We start from the raw sequence: 15,019 nt of genomic DNA on the forward strand, positions 1-15,019 counted from the left end.
TAGGGTCCCCTACTCTTCCGCCATCTTTTTTTTCTGAGAAAATCATTAATTACATACAGATTCTCAAAGTGATTGGCTCAGATTTGAGTAACATGTTCTATAATTTTTCAAATGCCTTTGCATCAGATTACTTCTCCATCCTGATTCTTATTTATATGTAATTCCCATCCTTTTTCATGATCAGATCAGACCAGGGTTTATCAGCCCGGGCACTACTGATGTTTTGGGTGAAACAGTTCTTTGTTGTAGGGCCTGTCCTGACATGGCTGGCAACCTCCCTCCCTCTACCCACTAGATGCCAGTAGTGTCCATTTTTACCCAAATGTGACAACCAAAAATATCTCCAGACATTGCCAAATGTCCCCTGGGGGAAGGGGTGGGCAAAATCACCCATGTTGAAAACTACCAGATTAGATGGTTTTTCTAGATTTTTATTTTTATTTTTTTTTTTTAAAGATTTTATTTATTTATTTGACAGAGAGAGACACAGCGAGAGAGGGAACACAAGCAGGGGGAGTGGGAGAGGGAGAAGCAGGCTTCCCGCGGAGCAGGGAGCCCGATGCGGGGCTCGATCCCAGGACCCTGGGATCATGACCTGAGCCGAAGGCAGACGCTTAACGACTGAGCCACCCAGGCGCCCCAGTTTTTCTAGACTTTTAAAATTTTATTTTGTATTTAAAGAAACAACCACTGGATGCCTTAAACTTATGAGTAAGGAAAATGACGACTCGGGGTGATATCCGAATCCTCACTGCTAATGTGAGATGAATTTTTGAGTGGGTAAAGATTGCCTCTAAGGTGAGCTGTCTACTTTGTGGGATGCCTGGGAGTCACGATCTGCCCCTCCCCCTTTGACATTGAAGGAGTAGACTCGTATGAAGGCAATAAACGAGGATGAGAAAGAAAGAAAGAAAGAAAGAAGAAAGAAAAAAGGAAGAAAGAAGAAAGAAAGAAAGAAGAAAGAAAGAAAGAAAAAGAAAGAAAGAAAGAAGAAAGAAAAAAGGAAGAAAGAAAGAAAGGTAAAGAGAAAGAGAGAAAGGGAAAGAAAGAAAAAGGAAGGAAGAAAGAACCATTAGATTCATTCTTTTAGTTCTATCATTCTTCAGTCTTCATTTTTTGTGTGTGCTTTCTTTGGATCCATTTTGTTTGTTTGTCTAAATGCCTGGGTTGGCTGCTTCATCTATACCTGACTGTTCTTACCTGTTCCCTGCCACTCCGTGGAGTTGAGTGGGACTCAAGGAGGCTTCTGTATCCCCCAGCCTGGCCCATGCACATAGATCTTTTTGTTCCACACAAGAGGTCATTGGCTTTCCCATGGATGTTTCATCCTTTTGGAGATGTCTGTGCTTTGCCAGCTCTTCCCAAAGTTCCCAGCTCTCTCCATGATTTGGATATTTAGTGTTTTCTATTTTCCTCGAAGACTGAGTTGCCATTATCGTTTAGTTTCCTTTGTGTGTTTGGTTCATTTCAGAGTGGAAGAAAGGCTAGAGGCACCTTTGATGTACCATGTCATCCAAAATCCAATGTACTAATTATGTAGGGTTTGAGTTGGGCAAACTATATTGCTGGCTGCTAATCTTCAACAAGTTTGTGCAACTTGTGGGAAAAGCCACTTGCCATGTCACTTGCTTAAACCAGTCCTCAGAACCATCATCCAAATCCTCATTTTTGACAAACTAAACTGCACTACCACTCTACCACTAGAAATAGCAAACAGGGGACGCCTGGGTGGCTCAGTCAGTTAAGCATCTGCCTTCGGCTCAGGTCATGATCCCAGGGTGCTGGGGTCGAGCCCCGCATCAGTCTCTTTGCTCGGTAGGGAGTCTGCTTCTCCCTCTGCCTGCCGCTCCCCTTGCTTGTGTGCTCTCTCTCTCTCTGACAAATAAATAAATAAAATCTTCAAAAAGAAAGAAAGAAAGAAAAAAAAGAAATAGCAAACAGACAATTCCAGTCTGTTGCATTAATCATTTAAAATAATGCTTTTCTCTCCACAGACACATTTCATTAGTGATGAGTTCTAGACACTTGGTGGCTCAGTGTTTCTGATGATTGGAGGTGTAAGTGCCACCAGCAAAACGTGGATGTCAAGGAGTGTTACTTGGAAAACATGAGAAATGAGAGCTCTCTGCTTCCCTGTGGAACACAGATTTTATGGACAAAGCCGGCCAACCTCACAGGCTTACGAGTTGTCCATACACTTTTCTAAATAAAATAAACTCTTCATGTCCTTAAACTACAAAATCATGTTCAGAATTTAAATTTGAAACGATATATACCCCTTCAGTCTCAAAATTTTCTCCTGTTAGGCTGAGAGGACTTGAAATTAATGAAATATAAACTCTGAAAATGACCTACCACTCGGAGGCAGCAGCGACCATTTTATTAAAAACAGTTTGTCATTGTTAAGTGAAATGTCAGATTTTGGCTTGCGGTGGCAACTCAGGGGCAGGATAAGGAGACTAGCTGTTCTTCAAGATCTTATTCTTCCCACTTAGTATTGTGTTTTGTGTGGTGGAAAAATGCAATTTTTTAAAATCTACTTATAATTAATATATATACAATCAGATAAAATGAATTATAAGGTGCTTCTAAAAGCTTTAAGAAGATCAAAAATTGGTGCAAAGAGTTTTACTCTCATTTTAAAAGGAACATGCAATGCTTTATACAACCCTGAGAATGCCATTAATGTCAGTGAAATGATATCTTTATGATATGAGTCATAATTCTTGGTACTGTTGAGCAGTGGGAAACTATTAATAACTTTAGGTTAATAGCATAGGTCTCTTCTTAGCTTCAAGAAAAGTAATTTTGGAATTCTAAGTCACCAACTATTTTATGATGTGGTGACAGTCCAGTAATTTCACTTGTTCTACCTTTCTTCATTAGAAATTGTGATTTGTGTGTGGGTGGTGTCAGAATTTTGTAATTCCTTAAAAAGTTTCAAGACTTAAGTTTCCTATATTGTCCTGAGAATTTTTCAAAAATGGAAGGACTTGTATTGACCAAATTCACAGCTTGTATTGATGATGTTAGAAAAAGTGATTGACTAATACTCTCCATATAATTAATTTGTAACCCATCAAAGGGATCCAATCACTTGTTTTGGGGTGCAGTTGCTCGTTACTTGCTGGGACAAAACTCATTAGCCCTCAGTGTTTACAGTATTCTTCCCTTCCCCATATGCTACAGAAAATCCTTTATTAGCCAGGTCATTTTCTCCCCATTGTCTGCTCTACCTTCTAATCATGAAGGGGGAGAAGGCCATGTTTTCCAGGAAGGAGATTAAAAACACATAAAGAAAAAATTCTGGCAAGTGGGGAAAGAATGGTGCTTGAGTTGGTGCTAAGAAGAGAGTAAAGGTTTGGTGTATGAGAGTTTTCTCAACAGAATTAGGAAGCAGAAGAAGGGATTCACCTGAGACCTTTAACCCTTTTGATGTGCTTTGAGGTGCACCTGCTAAGAATAGACTTCAATTTTCATTGCTCTTGGTTGTTGGATTGTGCTTCTTTTTTTATTTTTAAAGATTTTATTTATTTATTTGAGAGAGAGAGTACATGAGCTGGGGTGGGGGGGGTCAGGGAGGGGCAGAGGGAGAGGGAGAAGCAGACTCCCTGCTGGGCATGGAGCCCAACGTGGAGCTCAATCCCAAGACCCTGAGATCATGCCCTGAGCCGAAGGCAGACACTTAACTGACTGAGCCACCTGGGCGCCCCTGTGCTTCTTTAAACATGACCTCCTATAGTGGACCCTAAGCAATGTGAACCTCCCCCATAATTTATTCAGGGTGTGTCTCTATCTAGAATGGAAATTTTAAGCTGATAGTGATTAAGAAATCACTATTTACTTTTGAAACAGTAATTTTTAAATAAATATTTAAAGAGCAAAATGTTTAGCATGCGTTACTTTGTCCTGGACTACTATTTGTCATGCTGTTGGGGTCTATGACTATCATGTAATATGATAGGGATTCTTACTGTATTAACACTTGCATAACATTTGTGAATCATATAAGCCTCTATTTTTTAGTGGTATTTTTTTGATAAATTTTTTTCTGGTTTTAAAATTGGTATTTTGGGGGAAAGTACAGAAGATAAAGAAAGAAAAGAAAGAAAGAAAAGAAAGAAAAGAAAGAAAGAAAGAAAGAAAAAGAAAGAAAGAAATGTTACTCATAACTTTAAATTAGAGATACTTGTTGCTAAACTCTTGGCTTACATTTGTTTACTCTTTTCATGTGGCTAAATATGTAGAAATTTTTTCAAAACAAACTGTATTTAAGGTTTTTTTTCCTAATAACATTGTTGTGGCTGAGAAATGTAGTTTTAATTCTATGAATCTAGCAGAATTTTTTTTCTAAGAGAAAAAAGGGAGAATAGATATTTGGGGCCAGCTAGTTCTCTGTCACAGGTTCCTAGCAGTGAAATACTGGGTCAAAATCTCCTTTGCCTTCTAGAAGACCCTGATATAGGTAGCCAGTGTGCTCCTCCAAAATGTTCTACTCTATTCTCTCCAGTAGTACACAAGACTGTCTGCCTCATCTAGCTTGTGCCAACACTTAGTACTATCATTGGAACGAATTGTTCGACCGTTTGATAGGAAAAAAACCCAAATCATCACTATATTTGCATTTTTATGATTATTAGTAGGACTAATTTTTTTCATGTGTTCATTGGCCATGTGCATTTCTTCTTTGTGAGGTGCCTTTTTATGTCTTTAGCCCATTTTTGATGTCTGCATTCAGCCATTTGGGACATCATGCTGCTTTAAATTAGTATCTCCAGCAAGGAGAGACAGGGCATTTTTTGTGCGTGGCATTAAGGTTTAAAAACAACCTTAACACAAACAACAGACTTCCTTAGGCTTGTGGAAAAACCTTACTAGAAAAACAACAAAATGGTAAAGTGTTATTTGGCTCTCTTATAACTTAGGAAATTCAAGCTCATATTGGCTTTATCTGGATGCAGCAGGCAAACCAAAAAGACTGGAAAATATCCTCTACATTCCTCTAAATTCTCTAAATTCTCAGAAAGTAGTGAAGCAGTGCCATCTTATCTCTTTCCAATAAAAGCTACCCTTGGAGTCAGGCTGATAGCTAATTGCCCAGTGAGGTTTGCGGGCCCAGTGCCCAAGGGAAGGCTGTCTTGCAATGGGAGGGTGTCTGGAGCTCCCATCCAGTGCCCAGGATGGGAAGGACATACACAAATGAGACTTGAGAAATGGAAGTCCCTCCTCCTTCTGCTGCTTGCATTTATGTGTTACTGTTAACTGGAACGACCTTCTGCCCATTTTCATTCAAATGTTCCAAGTGGAAAGGGGGTAAACTTCTCAGTGTGCTTTCAACATTTGCTCAGAGTCAAGCATGTATTAAGTGGCATGTCATTGTGTTCTAATGGTTGTCATAAGAAAGTGTGGTTGTGTTTTAATTGCAGAGACCTAAGTACCCGCAGCCACCACTACGTCCTCGCCAACTTCCCAACCATCATGGCGGGGAAAATGGGGCTCACCAACAATACGTGGGTCTTGTTTGGTGGCTCTTAGGCAGGACCCCTCATAGTATGGTTGAGAATAAAATACACCAATCTGTTTGCTGCAGCTGTGGGCAACAGTGCACCAATCCAAGCAAAAGTTGACATTTCTGGTGAGTATACATTTAATATAGAGAAATATTTCTGTAAGTGGGTGACTCACTTGATAAGTTGGTTGATCACTCACAGGGTCATCCAACTTAAGCTGTGTCTACCCCAACCCCACTGTGTGATACAACTTCATGAGAGATACCCAGGCTACACACAGTTGATAGTTGTTTGTCCATTTCTAAAGGCAACTGACTGGGTTGGCTTTAAAATGGGTGATCTCAATTGTGACTTGAATAGTGAAGTAAATCATCATCTAGAATTTCCAAATAAGTGAAAGTAAAGCTCTTATTTTTGATGGGTATAACTTTCTAATTTCAGAGTTGCCTTCTGATTCTTCTCTCTTCCATAACTTACAAGAATTAACTATGTGATGATAAATTACATAGAATTACTGTCTTGGGATTTGGGGCTGTATGTGACTAAACACCCATCATTCACATTAAACTGAGAAAGGCATTACACTTCTTCTAATCAGATAAATACTTCTGAAGCAGATCATCTCCGATTGCACTTTAGGTGGGATTTGCTATAATTTTGAAACGTTTCACTCATGAACAAGTATTGAATAGCAGGGTATTTTCAGTTTCTGTAGTCTTATTACATGTTTATTCTCTTCTAAGCCTATAAAGCCCCCAGATTGAATCTTTATTCTCCTGTCTCTTTTAGACAGCAGAGCTGTGTCCCAGTTGATTAATAGATCAAGACTTGCAGAATATGGCTGTACTTCTCTGCTCTATTATTGACTTTTTGTTCCATCCCAACAAAAGTCATTTAATTTTTCAATTTCTAGATCTCTCTATAAAAAGGAGGTCACAAAGCACTTAAAAGAATTGCATTATTCTGGTGTTCTGGTGCTCGAATTATCAAAATGAAATAATATTAAGTGACTTTGTGTAATTTTTTTTTCTACATCCTAGAATACCTTGAAACCATTCAAAATTCTCTGCCTGGCCTCCATAATAGGGAGCACCAAGAAATGGTGAGACAGGCTTCCAAGGTCATGGTGGAGAAATGGTGAGACAGGCTTCAAGGTCATGGTAGAGATGCTGGAAAGCCCAGAATCTGATTAAACTGATTAATGTTTAATCAAGTTCAAGTTTTCAAGTAAGTCAAGGTTTGTGTATGCAAATAGAGTCTTGGTCATGAAAACTTGACATGAACTTGAATTTTTCACCATTACCAGCATTTCCCTTGGCTAAGACTTACTGCTTTGAGGCAACTTACTTAGGTGTAGCACCACCAAATAATTTCGATAGTTTATCACCATCATGTAAAGTCCCAGCCTTAATAGCTACTTTTGAGCTGGGTAGGGGGGTGAAGATCAGAGAAAGAGATGTTGGATTCCACGGTAGAAAGCTCAAGTAGGGCAGGTGAGAATAGATGCAGAGGGGCACTTGAAAGTCTCCTAGAGAAGGAGCAGGCACCAAGAGGGAAGGGGACAACCCTGATCACCAGTCCACACAAAATTTTCCTTATATTAACCGTGAGGATTTGGGGCTGTGGAAGCCATGATGTGGTTCCAGGAGTCTCTCAGGGGCTGAGCACAAAGATCTTTTCCACTGGAGATGGTTTTTCCTCTTGCACATGAAAGTCTTGTGGATGGTGGATTGCTTTTGAGTGTGGCTTTAAATGAGAGTAGAAGAGGTTTTCCTCAGAAAATAAGAGAATTTTATTGAAGAGAAGAATGTAGAAGAAGAAAATAAGATATAATCACAGGATAGAAAATGATGATTCTCAATGTGTCTTTGAAGAGTGATCACGTCTGTCTTGTGAGCTAGCCCCTGAAAGCCTACATGTCACTGTATACTTTAGTGGGTTGTAGGGTTAAGAAAAAAGGGGAGGGCCTAAGAAGCAGTTTGTTATTTCAAATGCTAAAGAAAGGTCAAGGGGCACGTCCGAAACTGTCTGAAGATCTACTTTGGAAAAGGAGAATTTTGCTAGTGAGGGAGGGCCCTGAGACATAGAAACCTTGTGTTCAGACTTAGTCATCCGTTAAAGTTTTGTCCCTCCCTTGGTGTCCCAATGATTAATTTTCATAATCAAATTCACTGGTGTGGAGGGGAAGGAAGTAGAGTCAGGGGACGTCATTTCCTTAAATATTGCTTTCAAGGGGGCAAAGGTCACCTGACAGTTAACCAAGGGTCAAATTGAAGGTTCTAGATGGTGGCAGAAAAGTGGGAAGTGGGGGCACCTGGGTGGCTCAAAGAGTTTGTCTGCCTTGGGCTCAGGTCATGATCCTAGGGTCCTGGGATGGAGCCCCATGTCATCTCATGGGGCTCCCTGCTCAGTGGGGAGCCTGCTTCCCCTTCTCCCCCCTGTTCGTGCTCTCTCTCTATTTCTCTCTCTCTCTCTCAAATACATTTGACAAAATACAGCATCATTTCCTGATTAAAACTCTTCAGAGTATAGGGATAGAGGGAACATTCCTCAAGTTCATAAAAGCCATCTATGAAAAACCCACAGCGAATATCATCCTCAATGGGGAAAAGCTGACCCTTAAGATCAGGAACACGTCAAGGATGCCCACTCTTGCCACTATTGTTCAACATAGTACTAGAAGTCCTAGCAACAGCAATCAGACAACAAAAAGAAATAAAAGTACTCAAATTGGCAAAGAAGAAGTCAAACTCTCTCTCTTCACAGATGACATGATACTTTATGTGGAAAATCCAAAAGACTCCACCCCCAAATTACTAGAACTCATACAGCAAATCAGTAATGTGACAGGACACAAAATCAATGCACAGGAATCAGTTGCTTTCTTATACACTACCAATGCAACTGTAGGAAGAGAAATTAAATAAATAAAATCTTTAAAAAAAGTGAGAAGGGGATTGCTATGTTTTTTTGAGGCTCATGAAATAACCTGGCTCCTGTGGTCAGCTGTATCGTACAAGTTAGGGGTAACTAAAAATCTCACAAAGTTTAGGTAAGAAAGTCTACAGTGGGGGGGGGGGGAGGGGAAACCGCACTTTAGAAGATCATTCTCAAGGTACTCCACAGTTGTTCTAACCAATCACTCTGGCACCTAACATGGCAAAATCGTGATGGACAGCCTTTTCTTGTAATCAGATGAAGTTCCTTGTTATTTTGTTTTAAGACTTTTATAAACTTTAAAATAGTATCATGACCAATTAAAACTCCCTAGGTGGAAGCAATTTTTAACTTAGGCTGGTATTTAAACCATAGTTTCTAGTTACATTTTTGGAATTCTTTAACACTTGACTTGATATATTAGAAACCAGGGTCCTATGGAGCGTGTTAGAGACTCATTCTAATGAGATTTAGAGCATGAGAGATGCTCTGTTTTGTGCCGCAAAAGGACTTCTAGCTCCATCAACTGTAAATGCAATGGTGTAAATCTAGCACCTCTAATGAGAAGTTAGCTTAAAATATACAGCCTGTCAATGGTGAGTCAGCAGCCGCAGAGAAACATACCGGGAGAACACACTGCAGGGGGATGAAAGCTTTGGTAGAAGCTACAAGTCTTTCAGGTGCCGGGGTACCATCCTGAGTCCTGAGGGTCGCTCCCTGAAAGAACCACCCCCTCAGCCCCATGGTCTCTTCTGTCCCACCCATGGCTAATGACCCATGGTGTCCTAGAAGTCAGACCTGGCTGGGATCTGAATGACGGAGTTCAGAACTAAGGAAACTTAGTTTGACTGTAAGATTTGTTTGACTGTAAGATTTCAATATGGCCAATTGGAGGTAAGAATATAATTGGAGGTCAAGGGACACTTTGTTCCACTGTGTGAAAGACATGACATCAAGGCCATTAACTAGGTCATGTTCACCACAACCAAACCTGCATTTATTATGGACAATCCACAATGAGTAGAGACACCCATAATAGTAAACGCGCTTCTAAAAGGTACTTCATCTGCTTTCGAGGAGTAAATTATATTCTGGGGAAATCTGGCATCTCCTAGTGTGAAGGATATATGGGCCTTGAATCAGATTCCTGCTCAGGTGGTGGAATGGTCACGTGGTTCAAACTTTGAAGCCCAGACAATTCTGGTCCATCCCACTGTTCTGCTCCTGGAGCTGGGGTCACAGCCTGACCACCTGGGTCAGGAGGATCTGGGAGCCTGCAGGGTTATGAGGCGGCGCCCGGGCAGGGAAGCAAATGGGGCCATGGCAGCTGTGTCCCCAGCGTGAGCAGTCCCAACGAGCAAGGCTCAAGACCGCAGCAGGTGGGGCCTTCCCTGTAGGTCTCAGCTCATACCCACACCGCTGCCTGGACTAGCCTGGAGCAAACTGGCCAGGTCTCCCAGGGGATCCCTACTATGGACTGATGCACTGGAAGAACACAAACAGGAATACAAAGCAGATGAAAGCAAGCTTTGTGTAGAGTACTTATTAATATGTGAACGTCAGAATTTCTAACACTTGATATGCCATGAATTAATTCCCTTGGCCGAGGGTGTGTCATAATTAATAAATTAGAGTCTCGGGTTTTTGCCTCCTAGAGCCAATGTTTCACTTGCTTTGGAATAAATGGAACGGCCAACCACATAGGGGGAGAAAGCTCTCTGGATGCATTTGTAAAGAAAGCCAATTTGGAAAAGAAATCCCAAACATCATGGTTGTTAAAAGTGTAACACCACTGTGACTAATCCCGAGGAAAACCACTTCTGGGAAACAGGCCGATAGGAGCAAAGCTGTTCAAGAGAAATGTCATAGACTTGAGGAGAAGGTTTGTTTTAAAGACTCTTAGTCCTTCATTCTGACTTTTTTGGGGGGTTTCATTTTGGTAAAAGCTGTTTTCCCACAACATTCAGAGGTTTGCTAAAAAATGTTTGCCATTTTATTTTTCATTAAAAAATGTAGACCTCTCGAACTCTAATGTCTGGTATCCACAGCCTGAAGGTATCCTGACGTAGAATGCTTTAGTTTTATATTCCAAAGAAACATTTAGAAATGATCCTAGGCCTCACTAGGAGCTGAGGCAATGTTCTGTTATTAAAAATATATATTTTTCTACCAAACTATTGTAGAAAGAAATTGTAACTACAGTGATTATCTGATTATCAGACCCCTAGTTTTGGACAAAAGACTTGGGCACTTTGGAAAATGTTTCATATCCTCAAAGTACCTGCAATATTAATCAGGAGGTTTGCCATTTGGGACAGAATTATGCTTCTAAATCTTCTATAAAAATATACTGGACAAAACAAAGGGATTAACAGAGTCAATCCTTGAAATTAAAAATAAAATCTGAAAAAAAAATTAGAATTTTGTCTTTGGCTTCACATCTTGTATTACTCCCAATACCATGATCACTGGATATTTATCTCTTACTTTTGACATATATGACCTTGCTTAATCTCCTTCTTTACTCTGCACTGGGTATTGTATTAGTTTACTGGGGCTGCCATAACAAAATAGCATAGGATGGATCTCTTAAGCGACGGAAATGGATTTTCTCACGGTTCTGGAAGCTGGAAGTCCTAGATCAAGGTGCAGGCGGGGTTGGCTCCCTCTGAGGGCCTCTCTCCTTGGCTTGCCAATGGCTGCGCTCTAGTCACTTTGTCGCTGGTCCTTCTTGCAGGAGCACTCTGGAGTCCCTTCTTATAAGGACACCAGTCAGAGAGGATTGGGGTCCCACCTTGTCAGCCTCATTTTAACTTAATCATCTCTTTAGCTGTCCTCTCTAAATAAAGTAACATGTTGAAGTACTGGGAGTTAAGATTTCAACATCTGAATTTTGGGGGCGTGGACAATTCAGCCCATGACAGGTGTCATCTCCATTTTATAGATGAGGAAACTGAGGCCCAGGGAGACGACTCACCAGATTCTTGCTACACTGATTCTACCTAAGTATCTAAGAAAAATGATGTTAGATTTAATCTCCTATTTCAAATCACATAGAAACTATTTTAAACCAATAATGGAATTTAGCTACAACCCTACCTTCCTTATTTATTGAGTTTATAGGTTTTTAAATTATTTAGGGTAAAAGAATCTGAGACTTGAACTCATCAAAGATAACTTAGCTTCAAGCTGTAGAATTCATTGGAAGCATAATATAAAGCATTTAAGGTATCAGAATTTCTAATATTATACATTCCAATATTATACATTCTAATATTGCACAATCAGTTAGCTTTTTAGTAGATATATATTTTTTCTTGTTTCTTTTTTCTATGCTTATGAAGCCATAACGATTCTTGTTCTGCCACTTACTAGCCATGTGACTTGGGGCAAGTTATTTAATAGTGTGATGTGTTAGCTTCTTCATTCATAGAATAGTGATATTAATAATTTCTGCAGTTGAGGGTTGTTATAAAAAGCAAATGAGTTAATACATGCAAAATATCTAGAGTTGCTCCTGGCATGCAGAGTAAATACATAATAAGTGTGAACAAATATTATATTATCTATGTACATATATATGCACATATACCATCTTGTTTACAAAAGCAGGATCAATACACTCTACCGGTATCAATCAATGCTCTTCTTTGTCCTGCTTGGACATACTGTAGCTCCCCTATAACAATATCTCCTTTGCCAGGTGGCATAATTTTAGGCTTTGCTAATAGAGAGTACTGGAGAGACAGCACAGGCATGGTAGGGGAAGGGGTTTCTCTTTCATTGAAAAGCACAGCAAAACCAAAATAATCCAGTTTAAAAAATGGCAGAAGACATGAACAGACATTTTTCCAAAGAAAACATACAGATGGCCAACAGATGCATGAAAAGATGCTCAACATCCCTCATCATCAGGGAAATGCAAATCAAAACTACAATGAGATATCACCTCACACCTGTCAGAATGGCTGAAATTAACAACACAGAAAACAGGAGGTGTCAGCGAAGATGTGGAGAAAGGGGAACCCTCTTGCCCTGTTGGTGGGAATGCAAACTGGTGCAGCCACTCCGGAGAACAGTATGGCGGTTCCTCAAAAAGTAAATAGAACTACCCTATGATTTAGCAAGCACACTACTAAGTATTTACCCAAACCATACAAAAATACTAATTTGAAGGGACACATGCACCCCGATAGTTATAGCAGGATTATCAACAATAGCTAAATTATAGAATGAGCCCAAATGTCCATGGACAGATGAATGGATAAAGAAGACAGGGCATATCTATATACAATGGAATATTACTCAGTGACAAAAGGGAATAAAATCTTGCCATTTGCGGGGCACCTGGGTGGCTCAGTCGTTAAGCATCTGCCTTCGGCTCAGGTCATGATCTCGGGGTCCTGGGATCGAGCCCTGCATCGGGCTCCTGGCTCCCCGGGAGGCCTGCTTCTCCCTCTCTCACTCGCCCTGCTTGTGTTCCCTCTCTCGCTGTGTCTCTCTCCGTCAAATAAATAAATAATAAAAAAAAATCTTGCCATTTGCAATGACGTGGATGGAATTAGAGGGTATTATGCTAAGTGAAATAAGTCAGTCAGAGAAAGACAAATACCATATGATTTCACTCATATGTAGAATTTAAGAAACAGAACAAACGAACATAAGGGGGAAAAAAGAGAGGCAAGCCAAGAAACGGACTCTTAACTATAGAGAACAAACAGATGGTTACTGAAGGGGAGGTGGGCAGGGGGGTGGGTTGAATAGGTGATGGGGATTAAGGAGGGCACTTCTATGTAAGTGATGAATCACTAAATTCTATACCTGAAACTGATATTACACTGAATGTTAACTAACTGGAATTTAAATAAAAACCTGGGGGAAAGAAAGGAGAAAAGCACAGCTGCCAGGCGCTTGCAGAAGACCCACTGGGGCTTACTCTCCAGGGAATTTTGTGGGCACCCCAGTGGCCAGCCTCCTGCTCAGCAGCCCCCACTTGCTGACTGCAGATGAGCTCTGGCTTCTGACGCCCCAGAGAACTTCTCTACCATCAGTGCCAGCTACCCCAACGTACTGTGTTTTCTGGGGCTTGGTTAGGACATGGGCATCCTTGGAAGCCCATTACTCTGCTACCACATCTTTTTAGTTTACTTCATCCATCCTGTTCCCTTGGTTTGTGTCTGCCATCTCCCCTTCATGGTCTCCTCGGAGCTGTCGTCCTCAGCTGGTTTCTAATCCTGGCTATATCTACATGTCTATGGGAACATGGCTTTTATGGAGGTTGATACTTCATTAAATATTTAAGTGGACCATGCTGCCATTTTTCTAGAAATTAATCATATATTAGATGGAAATGCCAACTAAAGACGTTTTGTTTTTGTTTTTGTTTTTTGCTTTTTGACACGAGAAGAGCTCATGATACATTTTTAAATGGGAAACACAGATTGCAGGGCAGTTAAGAACATAACCGAGAAAAGTGAAATTATTTATTACTTCAAGCTTAGGAATAGGGACCTTGCTTCATCATCTCTGTACTATTTGTTAAATGTCTACCTCCGGCTGAACCTGAATATTGACATTTTTTTTTTTTTACTGTTGTAAAACAGATATTATTCCATTATAGTTATACAGGAAAAGCTGCCGGAACAAGCTGAAATAGCTCAGTTGGGAGAGCGTTAGACTGAAGATCTAAAGGTCCCTGGTTCAATCCCGGGTTTCAGCAGTGTTTTTGATGCTTATGCTAAATGTACTTTTTGGCAGTCTTAACCGAAATATAAGCTGTAAAGGGAATATTAGGCTCTCATGTGGATCTCTGGGGCGAATCGTAGGCTTTTCAGGGACGGGTGGTATCAGGAGTCTTGGGGGCCCTTTTTATATAAACCCACTAGCACTGTTGTACTTCCTGACTGTAATAGTAATAGCTGACTTTTCTAGAGTACTTGTTAATGTCAAGCTTTCTTCTAAACTCTATGTAGTAACTTATTTAAAATGGTCACTAATGGGCACCTGGGTGGCTCAGTCAGTTGAGCCTCAGACCCTTGGTTTGCTTAGGTCTTGATCTCTGAGGTCAAGCCCTATGTCAGGGTCCATGCTGGGGTGTGCGGCCTGCTTAAGTGTCTCTCTCCCTCTGTCCCAGCCCCCGCCACCTCTTAAAAACATGGCCCCTAAAAGTCTCAGTAACTACTTGCTAAATAAACAAAGTTTGTTCCTGATGCCTGGAATGTAGTAGGTATACAGTTAATGATTTTTACTTTGACCATCATTATTATTTCTATTGGCTAGGAACTTCAAAAGCTAGAACTAAGAGATGTGAGTTATTTCTTCTTTTTTGGGGGTGGGGTCAGTGGCTCACACATCACTTGCAATTGATATGAGTTATTTCTAAGGACCTTCACCCTGCCATCTGATAAGGTAGTATTAAAGGTCATCATTTTCCTCCTGATTATTTTTAAATTCTGTATTAACAATTCCTTGCTTTTATATGGTCAATGTGAAAGGATATTTTCCCACTGGGCTTTAACTTTGCAGAATGGGATTTAGCTTCTATTCCAAAAGAATTCCCTGAGTTTACAAGC

At 40.4% G+C, this 15,019-nt stretch overlaps 2 non-coding genes across 2 annotated transcripts; both read left to right on the forward strand.

Annotated features, from left to right (window-relative positions):
- The first annotated feature begins 694 nt into the window (after positions 1 to 694).
- On the forward strand, positions 695 to 844 carry LOC116638364. The gene has a single exon (XR_004300693.1). It is a non-coding gene; the product is annotated as a U12 minor spliceosomal RNA (small nuclear RNA).
- Positions 845 to 14,093: 13,249 nt separating this feature from the next.
- TRNAF-GAA lies at positions 14,094 to 14,166 on the forward strand. Its single transcript has one exon. It is a non-coding gene; the product is annotated as a tRNA-Phe (tRNA).
- The last annotated feature ends 853 nt before the right edge of the window (positions 14,167 to 15,019 follow it).

The sequence above is a fragment of the Phoca vitulina genome, unplaced genomic scaffold (assembly GCF_004348235.1).
Source record: "Phoca vitulina isolate PV1807 unplaced genomic scaffold, GSC_HSeal_1.0 scaffold1, whole genome shotgun sequence".
Taxonomy (NCBI): domain Eukaryota; kingdom Metazoa; phylum Chordata; class Mammalia; order Carnivora; family Phocidae; genus Phoca; species Phoca vitulina.